This window comes from Podarcis melisellensis (genome assembly GCF_964234715.1).
Source record: "Podarcis melisellensis genome assembly, chromosome: 1".
Classification (NCBI taxonomy): Eukaryota; Metazoa; Chordata; class Lepidosauria; order Squamata; family Lacertidae; genus Podarcis; species Podarcis melisellensis.
Window position 1 is genome coordinate 115,875,591 of NC_138528.1, and position 21,180 is coordinate 115,896,770.

Here is a 21,180-nt window from a genome sequence, read left to right on the forward strand (position 1 = left end):
AAATTATTATTGTTATTATTATGGAATAGGACGTCCCTATTTTCATTGGAGAAATGTCAGAGGGTATGAGCGATTAATTCTGCCACTTCCCTCCACTCCACCATTGAACAATAAATCACCGTTGAAAGGGAAATTGAGGCTGGCTTATTAAAAGGTCTCCTTGAATTTAATGACTGCTTTTGTGCTAAAAGGTAAAGGTAAAGGACCGCCTGGACGGTTAAGTCCAATCAAAGGCGACTGTGGGGTGGCGGTGCTCATTTCGCTTTAGGCCGAGGGAGCCAGCGTTTGTCCACAGACAGCTTTCCAGGTCATGTGGCCAGCATGACTAAAGAGCAACGGAACACCATGACGGAAACCAGAGCAGCGCACAGAAACGCCGTTTACCTTCCCGCTGCAGCGATACCTATTTATCTACTTGCACTGATGTGCTTTTGAACTGCTAGGTTGGCCAGAGCTGGGACAGAGCAACAGGAGCTCACCCCGTTGCGGGGATTCGAACCGCCGACCTTCCCATCGGCAAGCCCAAGACGCTCAGTGGTTTAGACCACAACACCACCCACGTCCCTTTACCTTTACCTTGCTTTTGTGCTACACAGGCAGTGACACCTGCAAACCGCTGCCACTGCTGATTCCTGTTCAGATGTCCCTTCCCCTCATACAGTACTTCTGTACCTGGTGCAGCTGCCGCAGGGAGTTTGGAGCAGCAAACTAGCTTCTGAACTCTGTGTGTTTATTATGCTACTCATGGTTCCGGCAAAGAACGCCCTTGCATGAGTTCTGCCTGCCGGGCTGTTAGCCAAACGGCGGCTCCTCTGAGCTCCCAAGGTGCCAGGCGGATCAGACAAGGTCACCTCAACCTGGGCAATGAAAGAGAGCTTGTTTCATTTCAGAGATACCTTTCAACACTGGAACGACTTGCCCCCATCCCCGCTTCCCCCACTTCCAGCCACTCTCATCAGCAACCTTGCACAGTGCAGCCAGCCAGCCTGCGTTCAGTCCCTTACTCTGAATCAAGCGAGCAAGCAGCGGGCTGCAGGCCAAAGTCCTTACGCGTTAATTCTTCCACTTCCCTCCCCACTCCCTTCCTAGCGTAAAGCCATTTAAAGCTGGCATGTAAAAAAATTGTGTCAGGAGAGCTGGAAAGCGTTTCGCTGGAGGCCTCCCACAGGAATAATGTTTGCACACCGTCTGCAAAAACACTTTGCAACTTCTGTTGAAAACGGCAGGATTGAAAGGCACTTTGAGGACAAAGCAAGTTGCCGGACTCATTTGCTAGAGGTGCAGATGCAGAACGTGTGCGGATCACCAACAAGACCAACTGCTGAGGTCCATCTCCGTGATATTCCTGCATGGGCTGCAACTTCCTTAGGCGGCTGGGCACCAACCATATCATTTTAAGACTCCCAGGGCACAATTTCTGTTCTCATCCTGAAGCAAAGTTCTTAACCCGAGGTACTATTTCTGGGTTAGCGGAGTCTGTAACCTGAAGCGTCTGTAACCTGAAGTGTATGTAACCCAAGGTTATTTTATTTTATTATCTATACCCCGCACATCTTTCTGGGTTGCCCCAGCCACTCTGGGCAGCTCCCAACATCTATAAAAATGTAATAGAACTATACAGGGCTGCCTTGGCTCAGGGGTTGCATAACTCCATGCCCTCCAACATTTCTCCAGTGAAAATTGGGATGTCCTAAGGAAAAGTGGGACAGTCCAAGATCAAATCAGAAACTGGGATGGCTTCTGTAAATCTGGGACTGTCACTGGAAAATAAAGGCATTTGGAGAATCTGGGAGGTCTTCTTGCTATCCTCATCTCAAGTGGTTTAGAGTTTTATCTGTCAACAGTAAAACCCCGAACTTGGCTCAGTAGCTAATAGGTAAGCAACCAGTGCGGCTTAAGTAAGGCTAGGTGTACAACTCGGTACTCTAGCCACAGCACTCACTCTGTACTGGCTGCCGTTTCTGAACCAAGCACTAAGGCAGCCCCACACAGAGAACATTACCGCAATCTCAACATGAAGTGACCAATGCATGAATCATTGTGGAGAGCCCATCTTTGTCCAGGTTGGGCTGTAGCTGTTGTACTAACTGGAGCTAGGAATGAGCACTCCATTTGAAATGTAGGTGTGTTCCCACGAGGCAAGACACAGTGATAACAGCAAGAACCTCTATTGAACTAACAGAACTGGACAACAGGGGCAAAGCAACTGCTTATATACGTTTCTGAAGGCCTGGGCCACTCCCACTCCCAACGTGATTGGCTGTCTAAACTTCCAAGCCGCGAATCGTGACTCAGAGTTTAAGGGCCAATGGCAAAGGCCCAAATCCTGAAATGCTCTGTGACTGGATATCATGTATCAAATCAGAACATAGGGGCTCAAAATACTTAGTCCAGACTCAAGCTCAGGCAAACACAGACCACTGAATACAGTACACCATCTTTCAGAGGAAGTTCCCCACCCTGGCCAAGAGTTAGGAGGTTGGAATGATTCAAACCACAGAGGCTGGGGAATGGGAGGTGAAGAGGGGAAGAGCCAACATCAGAAGCACCCCCAACCCTCCACCTCATCTGTGAAATTTCACAGGTCTTTAGGTAGCTCAGGATAACCAAGAGCCTATTTTCTACATAAAGCCCAATATTTCTGTCCCCCCCCCTTTTTTTGGTGAAACCCATTTTCATTAAGTTAGCAAGCTCTAATGAGCAGGCTAAGGAAATAACAAGAGGCCTTGCTGCAACAGGAAACAGAGTAGAATCTTAACTAAGAACGTGCTGGCTGGGAAATGTGCTATTGTTAGAGCTTGGAGATTTTAAAATCCCTCAGCAATTATTGACCGGCTTCTGCAAGTTTGGCAAGCTGGGGTCCTTTCTTTCTTTCTTTCTTTCTTTCTTTCTTTCTTTCTTTCTTTCTTTCTTTCTTTCTTTCTTTCTTTCTTTCTTTGCAAGGAAGGCAGCTCAGAAGCATATGAAAGTTGCAACCCATCAGATAACTGCAGTTGGCAGTAGCAAAAGGATATGATTCAAAATCAGGCGATTTTACTAATCAGAAAACACGAAGCCTTTAAATAGATGATAGGGCTGGTTATCAGCAAGAAGCATATATTGCAGGAAGGGGATCTTGGTGAATCTGTGAATCTGAAAATATCTTGCAACGATGATCGGAGCCTAACCTACCCCACACAGGACCGTTGCTATGAACATAAAACAGATAAGGGGAGAACGACAGGTACCTTGCTCACCTGGGCATCTTGGTGGAAGAGTGGGATCAAATTATAATCAATCAATTAAATCCCTGGATTCTCCATATATAGATACAGTATATATTCAAAAGCGATTTTGTGGCATGTTTGAGTGGGTGGGATCCAACTGGCATTTAGGAATAAAACATAGGTTGCAAATACCTCTCTCTGAGGTTCCAACATCAATTTCCTCCCATCGCTCCCAGAAGAGTTTCAGGAGGAAACGGGACACAATAAAGAAGACAGGGCTGCATGACCCAAGGGTTGCGTTCAGCGAGAACAGAGCCCTCCATACAGCACTCTGAAGCAACCTACCTGACGTTGCACTGGGCTAAGGGGACGATGGAGGCAGGGGGTGATGCCTGGCTTTTAAAACTTCTTTTAAAAACCAGTTGATTGGCACTGACAGTATGCTTTCAAAGGGGACTTGCCAAAACAGATGATCAGATTATGGGCAGTAACAGGGATAACAACAACAACAACAACATATGCCACCAATCTGATTGGGTTGCCCAATCCACTCTGGGCATCTTATAAAACCGCAGTAAAACATCAAATATTAAAAACGGCCATCAGATGTCTTCTATCTCCTTAACATCTGATGGGAGGGCGTTCCACAGGGAGGGTGCCGCCACCAAGAAGGCCCTCTGTCTGGTCACCTGTAACTTCACTTCTCTCAGTGAGGGAACTGGCAGAAGGACCCTGGAACTGGACCTCAGTGTCTGGACTGAAAGATGGGGGTGGAGAGACGCTGCTTCAGGTATACAGGGAAGTATTTTTGATGTTGTCTTCTGATGTCCTAATGACATCAGGTGATTGGCAGGCGGGTGGCCCCACCCACCCTGTCAAAGTGGGTTCATGGAAGGGGGAGTATCCAGCCTGCCAGAGAGAAACAGTTTACCACCCTTGTTTGAAAGTATTGGCTCTAGCTGGGTGGGGTGGGATTTTGGTTCCACCTCAGGCCGCTAAATGCCTTGGGCTGCTGCTCCACTCATGTGAGTTTTCCAGGAGCAGGATGTTAGCTCCACATGGATCATTCTGACCTTGCTTAGTCTAGATGCATAAGAATGCTAAACTGTACAGAAACCAAAGCAGCAGCTTTTCACACAACCCCCTCCTGTTTTTCATTCAACTTGCTTAAAATTAAAACTAACATTAATGCTGGTGCAAGAACTCAAAATGTAAACTTCCCAAAAAAGCCAGAAAAGACGTTTTTTAGTAAGTTGCAAAGCTATAAATTTGGTGGAAACCCCATTAGCATCCATACTAATTCTCCCTTCCCCCCTGGATTAAATTGGATTCTCGTATAAATAAATAACATGCATGACAGCTTCCTAGGAATCCACACATTAATCCCTCTGACAGTTTCTCAGTGTTGCTTCTGCACAGTGGACTAACTTTGATTATTAGCACTCTGGTAGTGATGTGGTTGTTTTCAAAGGCATTTGTCATCTACCAACAACTCCCAGCTATGAGCCTAAACAATTGGTGAGGTTACTGGCAGACTCTACTGCCATTTGAAGGCAGAGCCAAACACCACATTTAAGGTAAAGGTAAAGGACCCCTGGATGGTTTAGTCCAGTCAAAGGCAACTATGGGGTTGCGGCGCTCATCTCATTTTCAGGCCGGGGGAGCCGGCATTTGTCCAGAGACAGCTTTCCTGGTCATGTGATCAGCATGACTAAACTGCTTCTGGCACAACGGAACACCGTGATGGAAGCCAGAGCTCATGGAAATGCTGTTTACCTACCCGCCACAGTATTACCTATTTATCTACTTGCACTGGCATGCTTTCGAACTGCTAGGTTGGCAGGAGCTGGGACAGAGCAATGGGAGCTCACCCCATTGCGGGGATTCAAACCGCTGACCTTCCAATCAGCAAGCCCAAGAGGCTCAGTGGTTTAGACCACAGCGCCACCCACGTCCCTAATTACTGCCTACAATTCATCCCTGACACAGTGATAGAAGCAAGGGTTTTTTTTCAGCTGGAGCTCTGCTGAGCTCAGCTCCAGCACCTCTCAGGTGGGTGCCATTGTCATTCTAAAAGAACTCCAGCACCTCGTCTAGGAAAAAAGCACCGGATAGAAGTCTTGACTGAAGGGTGTGTGTGGAAATACTGGAGCTTCATGGATATCAAACCACCTTCAATTTAGCAAAGTATCAACCAACACTTTGCCCCCTAGGCAAGGCTATTTCTGCTCGCCATTCTTCTCTCACCCATAGCTAATTCGCCTTCGTTTGAAATTCTGCTTTATTCCAGCATTTCTCCAGCTGCTGTTCATTTGGGTCACATCGTGTGTTTAGATCTACCTTTCATATATATATATATATTTAAATCTGAGCATGCTAGTTTACGAGAAGGTATAACCGCCAGCTTACAAAATATATTAAGTTCACTAATACTGTATGCTTTTAATGGTTTGGGTCTAAAACATCCCTTTAAATGGAGCAGGCTTTCCTCCAAGGAAAGCAAACAGGGTTATTTCAGGAATAGCTGTAATTGTGGTAGCTAGAGCAAATCCTTGGTCAGTTTCTTTTGCTGTGTGCACAGAATATCTTACAGTTTTTCTACAGCTCGTACCATTGAATTCACCTTCGATCCCCTCTGGGGAAGGGCTATAAGTAACTATAGAACCTTTAGAAGACAGCCCTGTATAGAAGGTTTTTTTAATGTTTAATGTTTTATTATGCTTTTATATATGTTGGAAGCCACCTAGAGAAGCTGGGGCAGCCCAGTCAAATGGGTGACGTATAAACATCATCATCATCATCATTGAATAGGACATCCCTGTTTTCATCAGAGAAATGTTGGAGGGTATGCAGCTACCCAGTCATTGTCTTTCCTGTCCTCAGGGTGTTAAGCAGGTGGGAGAGACTGAAGAGACACATTTCAGGTATTACAATGGACAGGGAAGTGGTTCCAACCAACCTGAGAGCTGAAGGAGGCTGAAAAGGAAACAAGTATTTGAAAGGAAGCATGGTAGTCATCTCAGCCAGCCAGCTATAAAGGGACACTTTAAAAGCTTGTAGCCTTGTTAAGATGTATAAGACAGAATCAGATAAGTGCTGGAGATGCAAGAAGGTTGAGGGAACATCCTTTCATATGTGGTGGACCAGTAGAAGAGTAAAAGAGTATTGGGAAATAATCCATAATGATTTGAAAAAAATGTTTAAAAGTACTTTTCAAAAAAAGAAAACAGAGTCCTTTTTGTTGGGGATAATTCAGACAGAAATTCCCAGGTGTCAAAAAAGGTTATTTATGTATGCCACAACTGCGGCCTGTGTTTTGTTAGCCCAAAAATGGAAAACAACCGAGGTCTCAGCTAAAGAAGAATGGCAACTTAAGCTGATGGAGTATGCACAGCTTGCGGACCTAACATATAGAATAAGAGAAAAAGAAGAACATACATTTAGAGAAGATTGGAAAATGTTTATTGAATATATGGTGTACACTTAAAACACTGGCAACATTGAGATAAGTTCAACAGTGTAAATAAGTTTTGATGAATGCAATAATGGAATACTGAATGGTTTAGTTTATGTAAAATATGCAGGGTTTTATGGCATGCAAAATGAACCATGGAAAGAGAAGAAGGGAAGGAATTGATATTTTAAGGATTTTTAAACGAGTATTCTAAATTGTAAAACAGAAAATTTAATAAAAATTAGAGTGGTACCTCGGAAGTCAAATGGAATCCATTCTGGAAGTCTGTTCGACTTCCAAAATGGCTTCTGCAGCCAATCGGAAGCCCCAGAAGCCGTGGCGGACGTTTGGGTTCCAAAGAACATTCGCAAACCGGAACACTCACTTTCAGGTTTGCGGTGTTTGGGAGCCAAAACGCTCAACTCGCAAGGCGTTTGGGATCCAAGGTACGAGTGTGTGTGTGTGTGTGTGTGTGTGTGTGTGTGTGTGTAAACTGCCACCTTTTTAGCACATCACTCAGAGGACTCAGAAATGCCTCTGTGGGATTTATCACTGGAATTTATCCAGCTTTGTCCTGCTTCCAGTACCTGCCACTTCAGAGGCACTGTGCTCATACCCCACCTAGAATTCAGAGATGCTAGCAAATGTTTTTGTCTCCTTTTAATTCCCTGCCCCCCACCCCTGGTATGTAACATTGACTGGGGCAGGTTGTCCCTAAACTACAGTAATCAACCCGGAGGGGGTGGGTTTTATGGGAGAAATGCCTGCTCTACGAAGGACAAGTAAACACCGGCATTCCAGAAAGCGCTGTTGGGGATTCACATTCATTTCCTTTCCATACCACCGAAAGGCTCGTATTCTAAAAGAAATCTGTTGTTTCACGTCCTGAATCTGCCTTTGGGCAGGGCATCCTCCGACAGGGTGGAGCGTCAGATTGTTAAAAGGAAAACACTGGCTATCGGCCAGCGGAAATGTCATACGTTGCAGAGAGCCTGGTGCCATTCTGTTGTGATTCATGGACCCCTGCAGCATGACATGCCGTAGGCGCCTGCAGACTGAGGGGAAGAGGAGAATGTGCTTTTCCACCCAGGCGGAATCGCTTTATTTCTAAGCACCCAAATATATAGCTTTAAATGCTGTGGGGAGGAAGCACCCCCTGTGGTGTTTCCCCCTGGCCCTAAATGTCAAAGATTTTGGTAGACAGTTAAAAATATATATATACGAGAGGCATTTCTGTTAAGCATTGTTGACAGGGACATCCCAAAGGTCTTTAAGGAGGTGTTCTTATATGCAACGGCCGCAGCTCGGACTTTGGTGGCAAAGGGGTGGAAGGAACAAGAAGCCACGACAATAATAGACTGGCATTACAAGCTACAAGAATTTGCTGAAATGGCACAGTTAACAAATACCCTGAGAGGCAATTCGAAACAAAGGTTTATGGAAAAGTGGGGTAGATATAAAACATATGTTCAAAAATACGGTAAAGGTTTGCTATCTATGCTAGCATTTGATTGACGCTGGAGTGAGACTGAGTTGAGAAATAAGACTAAAAGCACATATTGACACAGTATAGGAACGTATTAGATAAAATGTAAAGAAATATACAATAATAAGAGTACATTCATTTATAAAAAAAAAGGTATATACAACGGGATAGACAGGAAGTCTAGTGTGTTGGTATGTATATGATTTGGGTGAGATTTTTTTTTCTCTTTGTTCTTTCTTTTTTTTGTTTCATTTTCTTTCTAGGTATATAAAATTTGTATATAATTTTTGTATACATGTTGGAAATTATATTATAGTAAGTCCTGTAATATGAAAACGTTTACCGCTGTAATATAAGAATGTTAACAAATAAATAAAATGCAAATTCATATATATATATATATATATGAGTGATTTTTGAAATGTTTAAGGACTAACCCTACGCACTGGATCAGGCTCAGCAATTAGTCAAATTCCCTCCAAAGAGCTCTGGAGCTTATACAATCTGAACTGTACAACCACCCTGTACGGTAGGTTAGAGTTAGATATAGCAAGTGGCCCAGAGTCAGTTTTGTGGTTGAACTCACAGGTTGTTTTCTACTTTTCCCCACTATGTTGTGCAGGTCTGATTCCAGTCAGTGATGGTTCCAGGGATTTAGATAGATGATAGATAGATAGATGATAGATGATAGATAGATAGATAGATAGATAGATAGATAGATAGATAGATGATTTATTACAGAGACCAGCTTATAAAATACACTTGGGGTACAATCCCAGAAGGAAAACAAACATTTAAAACAATGTACAACAATAAATTTAAAATTTATAAATGCGATAAATGTATAGACACTTAAAACTTTAAAATAAGCTACCACAGAGAGATAACCCAGAGTCACCCATGGAACTGAGTTTGGGGGTTTTCTTAACGAACTAATTTGAGTTGGGGGGTGGTCTGCGCCTACAGATCTGTACACAGAATCTGGCGACCCGGTTCCAGGGATTTTTGGCAAGCGGGAAGGGGCGGGGGCTGACTCAGCCACTGTCAATGCAGTCTCCTTAACCTGGAAGATGCAGGAAATAAAAACTCAGAGTTTTCTTAAGCTGCATCTGATCTTGAGCACTTTGTGGAAAGTGGAAAGACAGGGCTGCCATATGGCATGTCACAAATGGTGTTTTCTACCACTGTACATCAAAAGGATGAGATACTTCTGATCACATAAGTATTCTTTTTCAGAGAAGGTAATTTCACGGACATAGTCAGAATACAGCAGTTGGAAACAGTACACAGGAGGAAATCGCTGAAATGTCTGGGGAAATCCAGCAACCCATGTCGGAAGGCTAGATTTTGGTGCATTTCCTTTAAAATAGCTCAACAACTTTGGGCAACAAAACAAAACATTGCCAAAAAGAAAAAAAAAAGCTCAACTGCTATTGTGCCCGGATTTTCACTTTTTGGAATATGGCAACCCTAAAATTGAATAATTGAATTGTAGAGCTGGAACAGCCACACAGCCTGTTCTCAAGCAGATCATACATGACAGATGGCCATCCAACCTCTGCTTGAAAACCTCCAAGGAAGTAGAGTTTACAATTTCCTGAGGAAGACTGTTCCATTGCTGAACAGCTCTTACTGCCAGAAAGTTTTTCCTGATGTTGAGTCAGAATCTCCATTCTTGTAACTTGAATCCATTGGTTTGAATCCTACCCTCCAGCTTGGGAGAAAACAAGCTTGTTCCCTCTTCCGTGTGACAGTCCTTGAGATATTTGAAGAAGACTATCATATCTCCTCTCAGTTTCCTCTTTTCCAGGCTAAACATACCCTGCTCCTTCAACCGTTCCTCACAAGGCTTGGTTTCCAGACCCTTGATCATCTTGGTTGCCCTCCTCTGCACACCTTCCAGCTTGTCAACATCCTTCCTAAATTGGGGTGCCCAGAACTGGACACAGCATTCCAGGTGTGGTCTGACCAAGGAAGAATAGAGTACAGTAGGTACCTCTGGTTACGTACTTACCGTATTTTTTGCTCTATAAGACTCACTTTTTCCCTCCTAAAAAGTAAGGGGAAATGTGTGTGCGTCGTATGGAGCGAATGCAGGCTGCGCAGCTATCCCAGAAGCCAGAACAGCAAGAGGGATTGCTGCTTTCACTGCGCAGCGATCCCTCTTGCTGTTCTGGCTTCTGAGATTCAGAATTTTTTTTTTCTTGTTTTCCTCCTCCAAAAACTTTTTCTTGTTTTCCTCCTCCAAAAACTAGGTGCGTCTTGTGGTCTGGTGCATCTTATAGAGCGAAAAATACGGTAATTCGTTCCAGAGGTCCGTTCTTAACCTGAAACTGTTCTTAACCTGAAGCACCACGTTAGCTAATGGGGCCTCCTGCTGCCGCCACGCCGCCGGAGCACGATTTCTGTTCTCATCCTGAAGCAAAGTTCTTAACCCGAGGTACTATTTCTGGGTTAGTGGAGTCTGTAACCTGAAGCGTATGTAACCTGAAGCATCTGTGTGCTTGTCCCGGGGGCTAACCGAGAGGCAAGGTCCAAGTCCAGTCCAAGGTCGATGGTGCGGTATGGAGGCTGTCCGTCAAAGCTGTAGCTGGGTCCAAGGTGGGGAGTCGGGTGGGGTCAGGAAATCTGGCAGAAGAGCAGGACAGGGTGCAGGCAGAAACAGGCTAGCAACAACGTTGCTCTTGGGACTGGGGCTGACTGGCTTTTATCTGCCCCGAGGCATAGGGCAGTCCCGATCCTCTGGTGACTCGCCTCTCCTGGCCTGGAGGCGAGCACTCCTCCTGCAGGAACTCAGTTCCCTCTGCCTCTCTGCCCTGAGTCTCTGCAGCTCAGGAGAGGCTGGAGGGTTACCGGACCCAGAGGCAACCTTAGCTTTCCCTGACGGGGCTGAGAGTGGAGCACCTGCAGGCAATGGGCCCTACATCACCACAGGGGCCAGAGCAGACTCAGCTGGTGCCTGCACCTGAGGATCCAGCACAGGTGAGGACCCTTCAGGCTCAGGCCCCAGCCCTGGCTCAGCTGGTTCTGGAGGCGGGGACTCCTGTGCAGGCTGGGATTCCTCAGGTTCAGCCTCTGAGTTGGAATCCCAGGCCATCAAAGTCTGTAACCTGAGGTACCACTGTAGTACTATTGCTTCCCTTGAAAGGAACCCTGAGAAATGCCACGTCTTGCTACCCTCTGGAGCTGGAACCCTCTGGAGGAGGTCACATCAAAACCTAGCACCTCCACAACAGCAGTGCTCTTCACTACATTAATGATAAGAAGAAAACAACACGGGACACAATGTTTCTGAGATGCTTTTCAACAAGGGAGGTCCTGCCAATGTCTCCAGACACCTGGAAAACCTCTGGATATTTTCACATACCAGGATCTTGTCCTCAGGAGCCACCCGGAAAGGCCACTGATTAGTTAATCAGTGCCTGCCCCCCCTCCCCGCCCCCATACTAATAAGCCCTTCTCTCCTGTTTCTGCAAGCACTTGAGTGCTGCAACTTGTGGACAGACAACATGCAAGCTCTGGAAGTTTAACGAAATTAGAGCAATCCAGCGAACACCCATATATTTAGCTGTGCCGCAGTCCAGCATTTAGCCCAGTCGCCAAGGCAAGACACGCTTGCCAGTTTCTGTGCGCTTGAGTAATAATTTAACAAGACTGATAGCCTTGGGTAAATAATCTGGGGACAAAGTTTCTCGGATCAAAGGCTTGCTCTGAGATTGGACTGGGAAACGCCATGGCTGACTGACCTTACAGAACGCCAAAAGGGTTCCTCTATTCCTAGGGGCCTTTCCCCATCCATTCTAAATGAGGTGAGTATTTCATGACTGGCCGGGAAGACAAAAGAGCAAATATGCCGGTCATTCATTCAACCTGCTCTTTAGGAGAAGGGGACCCCAGCAGATGGATCTTGGGTTTCTGCTGAATAATCAGGAAAGGCAATAGGAGGTTATCTCTGGAAACTTTTATCGCTTCTTTTAGGCAGCTCAGGTTCACAGGCCAAAGATGTGAGAAAAGAACTCTGGAGACGGAAAGCAATTAGCAACTGATAGATCAAGATCGCTGGTCATATCATGGCACACCATTGCTAATGCTATTTTGCTGAGGGTGGAGGTGAGGTTCAGTGCCGAATTTACGTATAAGCTAAACAAGCTATAGCTTAGGGCATGGTGGAGCTGTGGGTTAAACCACAGAGCCTAGGACTTGCCGATCAGAAGGTTGGCAGTTCGAATCCCTGCAATGGGGTGAGCTCCCGTTGCTCTGTTCCAGCTCCTGCCAACCTAGCAGTTTGAAAGCAGGTCAAAAGTGCACGTAGATAAATAGGTACTGCTCCGGCGGGAAGGTAAACAGCGTTTCCGTGTGCTGCTCTGGTTCGCCAGAAGCGGCTTAGTCATGCTGGCCACATGACCCAGAAGCTGTATGCCGGCTCCCTTGGCCAATAAAGCAAGATGAGCGCCGCAACCCCAGAGTCGGCCACGACTGAACCTAATGGTCAGGGGTCCCTTTACCTTTACCTAGGCAAACTAAGGCCCGGGGGCCAGATCCGGCCCAATCGCCTTCTAAATCCGGCCTACGGGCAGTCTGGGAATCAGCATGTTTTTACATGAGTAGAATGTGTCCTTTTATTTAAAATGCATCTCTGGGTTATTTGTGGGGCATAGGAATACGTTCTCTTTTTTTTCCTTTTCAAAATATAATCTGGCCCCCCACAAGGTCTGAGAGACAGTGGACCGGCCCCTTGCTGAAAAAGTTTGCTGACCCCTGGCTTAGGGCCTCTCTCTCTCTTGGGGAAAGAAACCTGGATGTACATTTCCAAAATATAAGATAAAAAACAAATAAAATAAAACCTACATACAGCAACAGTGTTTCATGGCTCCTATGATGTAAGTAAAGGGCCCCACCTGCTAGCCTGCTCCCTAAAATATCACTGGTTTGCTCATTTCTATATATAGGGTACCTACATTTTGCATGAACTTTGCATTCTGCATGGACTTTTCAACAATTGCTTTGATAAAATACATATTCTGTTGTGTGCAAATAGCTTTAGGTCCATAAATTATCATACAGCATATATACAACACAAAAAACAGCAACAATTTGTTGTTGACAAAGGACTGCTGGACATAGAAAGGGCCCCAGTACCTTCAGTAGCTTAGGGCCTCATCAAACCTAAATCTGGCCCTGGTGAGGTTAGTTACCAAGGAAGCAATTCTATGGCTCCAGGACAGCGAGCTGAAGGCCAGACTGGATCCTGCAGACCTCTCTCTCTCTGGCGCTGCCACCTTCCCAACAGTGGATCGTGTACCGCAATGGTGGGGGCACAGCAGTGGTGAGATTGGAGTTGTGTGAGTGCACAGGCAAAACCAATCCTATGCTCCCACCATTGTACTCACAAAGCCCTGGCACTGACATCCTGGTAAGTTGCAGGAACCCCACTGTCAGGAGAGCAGGTGGCTCTGTGGTATAAACCACTGAGCCTCTTGGGCTTGCCGATCGGAAGCTCGGCCGTTCGAATCCCCATGATGGAGTAAGCTCCCTTTGCTCTGTCCCAGCTCCTGCCCACCTAGCAGTTTGAAAGCACACCAGTGCAAGTAGATGAATAGGTACCGCTGTGGCGGGACAGTAAATGGCGTTTCTGAGTGCAATGGTTTCCGTCACGGTGTTCTGTTGCACCAGAACCGGTTTAGTCATGCTGGCCACATGACCCAGAAAAGTGAGATGAGTGCCGCACCCCATAGTCGCCTTTGACTAGACTTAACCGTCCAGGGGTCCTTTACCTTTACCTTACCTAGTACAGCATCACCCCACCCCCTGCATGGACCTTTCCTACTTCAAAGCTTTGATGTGTGAGGCACTGCAGAATTCTACCTTGTGCCCCATCCTTTTTAACACCTACCTGTCACAGACTGGTTGGATGCAGAGGAAAAGTGGCAGGTACCAGCCGGGGAACCACCAAGGGAAGAAGGCTCTGAGACTGGAAAGAGGAGGTGTTGGAAGCTGAAGCTGAAGAGGTAACAGGGCTTAGTGAGCAGAGAGAGTCTGTGGCAGAGAGAAGTCTGGAATCAGAGCCAGAAGCTGAAACAGGAAAGTGCAAGGAGGGGGGCCAAGAGGCAGAGATGAGTCCGGCTGGTGAAGAGTCACAGGTGTCTGCCCTTCTTCCTGAGACAAATTCCCCTCCTCGCTTATGTCCCAGAACCAGTAGAGGGCTGAAACGGGCAGAGGAAAGGTTGGCTGCATCCAGAAGCAGTCTCTGATTGCTTGAGGAAAGCCCTGGAGAGGTGAGGACCTAGATGGCAGGGAGAAGCCGGAACTTTTAGTCTCGGCAACTGGAGAAAGACCACTGGGAATAAGCTGCTCTGCTTATTAGACCTGACACTCAACCATGTCTGTGGAAATCGTGGTTTTGCTAATATAGATTTAACTCCAACTTTTAACTTTGTGATTACTGACCGACATGCTCCTGTGACCCTACCTGATGCTTTTGGGAGAGATTATCTGGAAATTTGGAGTGAGGTGTCTATCATCAATGTACCTATCATTTATATCCACTACCTAGCACAGGGGTCAGCAAACTTTTTCAGCAAACTTTTCCACTGTCCCTCAGACCTTGTGGAGGGCCGGACTATATTTTGAAGGGGGGAGGAATGAACAAATTCCTATGCCCCACAATAACCCAGAGATGCATTTTAAATAAAAGGACACATTCTACTCATGTAAAAACACGCTGATTCCCGGACCATCCGTGGGCTGGATTTAGAAGGTGATTGGGCCTTAGTTTGCCTATCCATGGTCTTTCATTGGAGTCAGTTATTACAGAGCCCTAGGAACCTACTCACTTCTAAACTGTCTCCACCAAAGGAATAATATAGAAATGTTTCGTGTGCATTCCCCGCCCCCAATGCTTGAAGACCTGAGGTGTGAAAAGCATCCGGACTGGACGGCTAAATAGGCACTTGCAATTAAAGAGTGTGTATGTAAATCAGTGTGAGAAATTCAGAACCAAAAAAGAAAGTGGATTCGTACAGGCTGATGAGAGGTTTGCTGCGATTGTTTTCTCCCCTTGAGAGATTTCAACTGGTGCAAGGTTACATCCACTTAAGAGGCAGTGATCCGCTATTCATATCAATGTCAGTTTTGAAAAACTCTCTGAGCAAGAGCAAGCATTGACTGACATGCCGCAGATTAATTTGACTTCTGTGTTGATCTGGCAAAGACAGCTCTTCTCTTTCCCCCTCTGATATGGCAATGTCTTTCATCACAAGTCCTGTCACAGTGCAGAAATCCTGACAGAAAACACATTCCTTCCCCCCCCCCCATCTTTATTGAAAGTTTAAAAATTCATAATTTTATGTGCAGTAAACATGGTGAGACATAAATAAAAGAAAGAGAAAAAGAGAAACAGCACCCGTGTAGAAGGGAAAGTAAAGGGGGGGCGGAAACCAAAACTGTATACTTTACAAAGTTGTTATTGTACTTCACAGAAAATGTACAGTGGTACCTCAGGTTAAGTACTTAATTCGTTCTGGAGGTCCGTACTTAACCTGAAACTGTTCTTAACCTGAAGCACCACTTTAGCTAATGGGGCCTCCTGCAAAGTTCTTAACCTGAAGCACTATTTCTGGGTTAGCGGAGTCTGTAACCTGAAGCATATGTAACCTGAAGCGTATGTACCACTGTATTCCTAATGGTTACTTTGCTCTTCAAACGAGGTGGTTCAGCCCCTCCTTGAAGGGATCTTGAGAAAGGGGCTATACTTATTTGGGCTTGAATCAAGAAAACATATCCTGAAAATATTTATGTACCTCCTTATTATTTACTGTATTTATATGTGTACTCTGCACAGTTTGCAAACAAATTAAGACCACAAGATTTTTGTTTGCTAATGACTCCATTTATATCCCACCTTTCTTCCAAAGCTCTTCCTTTGTCTCCGTCTTATCCTCACGACAACCCTGTGAGGTGGGTCCGGCTGAGAGTTTTAGATTGACCCAAAGCCCCTCAGTGAAGCTTCATGGCCAAGTGGGGCTTTGAGCCTTGGTCCTTCTGGGTTCTAGCCCAACACTCTAGCCACTACACCACACTGCCTCTCCCACGGTACCACTACATCCTTCATCGTAGCATTTATGTAGTGGCACACACTGCAAAGTTTCTTCTAGTGCCTTGTGCTGTTTATAAGCATGAAAATATACAGTAATTATGTTTATAGGAGGGGTTTTTTAAGTATGAAATCTCAAGCAAAATAAAACCAGCAGCAGAATATAACCAGAGTAAAACTAGCAACAGAGAATGACACACACAAAAAAGATTTTAAGGCTGATTTGATTGTGGGCATCACTGCCTCCTGAGGGGACAAGTTGCATAGTTCAGCTATGGTCTGTGTGAACAAATACAGTGCTACCTCGGGTTACATACGCTTCAGGTTACAGACACTTCAGGTTACAGACTTGGCTAACCCAGAAATAGTACCTCAAGTTAAGAACTTTGCTTCAGGATGAGAACAGAAATCGCGTGGTGGCGGCAGTGGGAGGCCCCATTAGCTAAAGTGGTACCTCAGGTTAAGAACAGTTTCAGGTTAAGAACGGACCTCCAGAACGAATTAAGTTCTTAATCGAGGTACCACTTTATTTCATTTGTCCCGAATTTTCCAACATTCAGCTTCCTTGGTTGTTCACAAGTTTAAGGCATTATGAAAGATGGAGAAGAACTTTTCTCTGTACGCTTCCTCCATGCCATGTGTAATTTAATAAATTTCTATTGTGTCACTTCTAACTCACTTTTTCTCTACAAACTCCCAAATGCCACAACCTTTCTCATAGGGGAGTTCCTCTTGTAATCAGCATGAGCTCCTGAATGAACTACATCTCCGAGAATCCACCGTGCCTTATCCCTTTGTTTGCCTGTGAGACGGTACATTTATGGCACATGCATTTTCAAACACCCACTTCTAAGAGCTGCACTTTATAGCAAACAGTTGCATGGCCAAACTTGGCCCTCCAGATGTTTTGATACTACAACTCCCATCATCCCTAGCTAACAGGACCAGTGGTCAGGGGTGAAGGGAATTGTAGTCCCAAAACATCTGGAGGGCCAAGTTTGGCCATGCCTGCTAGACAAACCTTAGCTGTCATATCTAATGTAACTGGCTTAGCTCTAAGAGGGTAATCTTTACCTGTGCAGTGTTCAGGTGTCTCTGAATATTTTGGGGTTTTTTTTCTAGCTTTATCAGTGGGGTAAGGATGTTTTATCAACGAGGAAGCATTTCATTCAGTGCCTTCTAGAGATACCTCCAGACTGGTCTTTACTGTGGGATGCAGGTTCCTTATGCATGCACGTTTTTTGCAGCATCAATGTGATGTTGTCAGCATCAAAATGGCAGCCTGTTCCCCACCCGTCCCCATTTTATCCTGACTTACCCTTTCTAGGGAAATCTGATAAATTGTCAGCGGGCCCATTTGTGATATCTCAATAATCTTTCTGCAAATTAAGCCCTCCACCTCATTCCTGCCCGTACCTTCCAATCTAGAAGCAGACTAGGATTATTGTCCTCAATCACATCACCACAATGCTCCCACCTAGGATATGAAAGAAAAGATTTTATATTAAACAGGAAAGTCTAACTAGAGCTGGAAATTGCTAATAGAAACATGTATTTGGTACTACACTCTGGTCTGTCGCTGGAACTGAATTTTAAATGTGTTCGAAATACAACTTCCGCCTTCCTTCCTCGCTTTCCTCTGCAGTGGCGTTTGGAAGGAGGAAAGCTTTTTCCTTTTTTTTTCAAGGCAGGGCACTGGGCACAAGGTGACCAGGGGAAGGTGGCATTTCCTGGGCAATTCTGTCGTGCTGCTCAGGAAAACTCGGCCGACTATCAGCTTCATTCTGCAGGCCAGTGCATATTTCCTGCCAAATCTAGGACGGCCGTTCACAGAGGATTCATAGGATATCCATCTTTTGTCTTTAAAAGAATATATGGTTTACTAAACACTGGAAAAACCCTGTTCCTTTGCTGTGAACTTTAACATGTTTTTTCCCCTTCTATCATATCCTGAGCCCAGCCAGTAATTAAAAAATCAGATGAGGGTAAAGGAAAGCCAAGCAAAGAGTTATATTAAGACAGGCTTCCCCAACTTCAGCCCTCCAGATGTTTTTGGCCTACAACTCCCATGATCCCTAGCTACTATGGTCAGGGATGCTGGGAACTGTAGTCTCAAAACATCTGGAGGGCCGAGGTTGAGGAAGACAACAATTTGAGCCAAAGGAATTGCTCCCATTACATGTTGGGGCAGCTTTTCATATGGAGAAAAAATACCTCTTGATGCCCTCCATTATTTGTACACTCCCCTCCAGACAAAGTGAGATGGCCGCCCGAGGCAACAGAGGCCAGCTGGAGAAAAGTGTGAGGACCAACAAGGTGTTGAAGGAGCTCTGTTTGTGTTTGTTCTCCAGCACAGTGGGGAAGAGCACTGTGGCACCACTTAATTGTTGGTCTAACATCCCTGGCTGGTCCCAAGACACTTATACTCCAAATGGTGGTTCGCATTGTCCAACTGGGCACATTTATAGACCCTCCAAGTGTGCCTATTTTCCAGGGACAGCCCCCGATTTACAGAAACTGTCCCAGTTTCTGATTTGATCGAAGAACATCCCGCTTTTCCCTAGGACGTCCCTGACACGAGTCAGCTCCTCCTGAAATTTACCTCAGGAAATGGGAAACACCACTAAGCATTCCGCTTGAGTCCCATAAAGACAGCTTCTCAGCTTACCAGCTTTACCCAGCCTGCTTACCACCCCCACCCCAGAATACTCGGCACAGGCATGGCATTTTCATCAGAGAAAAGTTGGAGCGTATGGAGTTATGCAACCCCTGGGTCAAGGAGATAAGTAACTGTACAACAGAAGATATGTGAAGGCAACCCTGTATAGGGAATTTTTTTAATGTTTAATGTTTTATTATGTTTGAAGCCACCCAGAGTGTTTGGGGCAACCCGGTCAGATGGGGGGGGGGATAAATAATAAAATTGTTATTGTTGTTGTTATTGTTATTGCCATCACCACCATTATGGAATAGGACGTCTCTGTTTTCACTGGAGAAATGTTGGAGTGTGTGCATTTATCTCAGTAAACCTAAACTCTGAAATTAGCTTAGCCCTCACAATCTCATAAATGTCAAGAATTAATCCCTGCCTCCTCCCTGCACTGCATTCTAGAGATTCTTTTCCTTATCAGGTCTAAAAATGAGAAACCTAACATGAGATGCCACGGAGAACTCCTCTCATCTCTTCTCAAGGGTCAGGGCTGAGCATTACATACAACCTTTGGACAAAAATGCATGGCAAGGACAGGAGAGCAAAATTGTGCTGACTACATTGGCTATTGGTGTTTTTCTCTCTGAGGAAATGTTAGCCCTTTGGCCTTGCGTCATCATTTCTCTCAGGGCTGCTGAAATGAAAAGTCTGCTTTGTTTGGTAATGGCTATGACTGTTAGCTGTCGACTCCAAAAGCAACCTTCTTCCACGATGCATTTGCTGTGCCAATTAAATAGCTGGAATATAACTCCTTTTGGTGCAACCCAAATGCCACTTTCTGGGGTAACAAAACAAAAATCACTGACAGATGGCTTGTGCTGCATATTACCGTTCCCTGCCTTGTGATATTTTACTGGGGTTTATTTCTTCCTGGGTCAAAAGGGTTGGCAAAAAAAGGGTTGGGCCACAACTTGCCAAATTTCTTTTGAAATAATGAGGATGATGGAAAACGAGTGAGGTCCCAACTAAAGAAGAATGGCAACTTAAACTGATGGAATACGCGCAGCTGGCAGACTTAATTTACAGAATAAGAGAACAAGAAGAATATACGTTTAAAGAAGATTGGAAAATGTTTAATGAATACATGGGTGAAAATTGCGTACGTTTGAAAACGTTGGCAGCATTAAGATAAATTCACCAGTGTAAATAAGTTTTGTAAAAATGGAATATGGAATGGCTTAGTTTATGTAAAATATGCAGGGATCTATGGCATGCAAATTAAACCATGGAAGGAGAAGTCCCTGATATTTTAAGGTTGTTCAAATGAATATTCTAAAATGTAAAATAGAAAAACTTCATAAAAATTACACCAAAGAAAATGAAATAATGAGGATGAGGCTATTTGAATTGCCTGCCATTTCTCTCTCCTTTGTGTGCTGCTAGCTCTTCCTATGCTGGCCTCCTTGCCTTCTCAAAGCCTACAACCCCAGAGGCATCACAGCCATCATGTCTGGAAACCTCTCATATCATAATTCTCCATGCATTTGTCCACTCCCTTTTAAAATCTATCACCACCTCTTGTGTTCTGTGAAGAAGTACAGTGGTACCTCGCAAGACGAAATTAATTCGTTCTGCGAGTTTTTTCATCTTGCGAATTTTTCGTCTTGCGAAGCACGGATTCCCATAGGAATGCATTGAAAATCAAACTTGCAAGACGTTTTCGTCTTGCGAAGCAAGCCCATAGGGAAATTCGTCTCGCGAAGCAACTCAAAAAACGAAAAACTCTTTCGTCTTGCAAGTTTTTCGTCTTACGAGGCATTCATCTTGCGAGGTACCACTGTACTTCCCTTTGCCCATCCTAAATCTCCCACCATTCAGTTTCATTGGATGTTCCCACTGGGGTCCAGTATTATGAGAGGGAGGAAAACATCTCTCTATTCATTTCTTTCCTTTCACTTTCTCCAAATCATGCATAATAGTTTAGACCTTGATCATCTTCCACAGCTGATCCTCAGATCGTCTGAACTGAAAAAGGCACACAAATTGTAACCTTACTTTGTCGGATTACTCCAGTTCCCTGATAACTTTGGTTATCTTTTCCTATTCTTTTTAGCCCTCTACAATATTCTTTCTGTAATGCAATTTCCAGAACTGTATGGAGAATTCTAAGTGTGGTTGCACTATGGATTTGTATTAAGGCATTATAAGACAGACGGTTTTGTTTTCAACCTCTTTCCTAATGATCTCTTAGTATGGAATTTGCCCTTTTCACAGCTGCCACACACTGGGTCA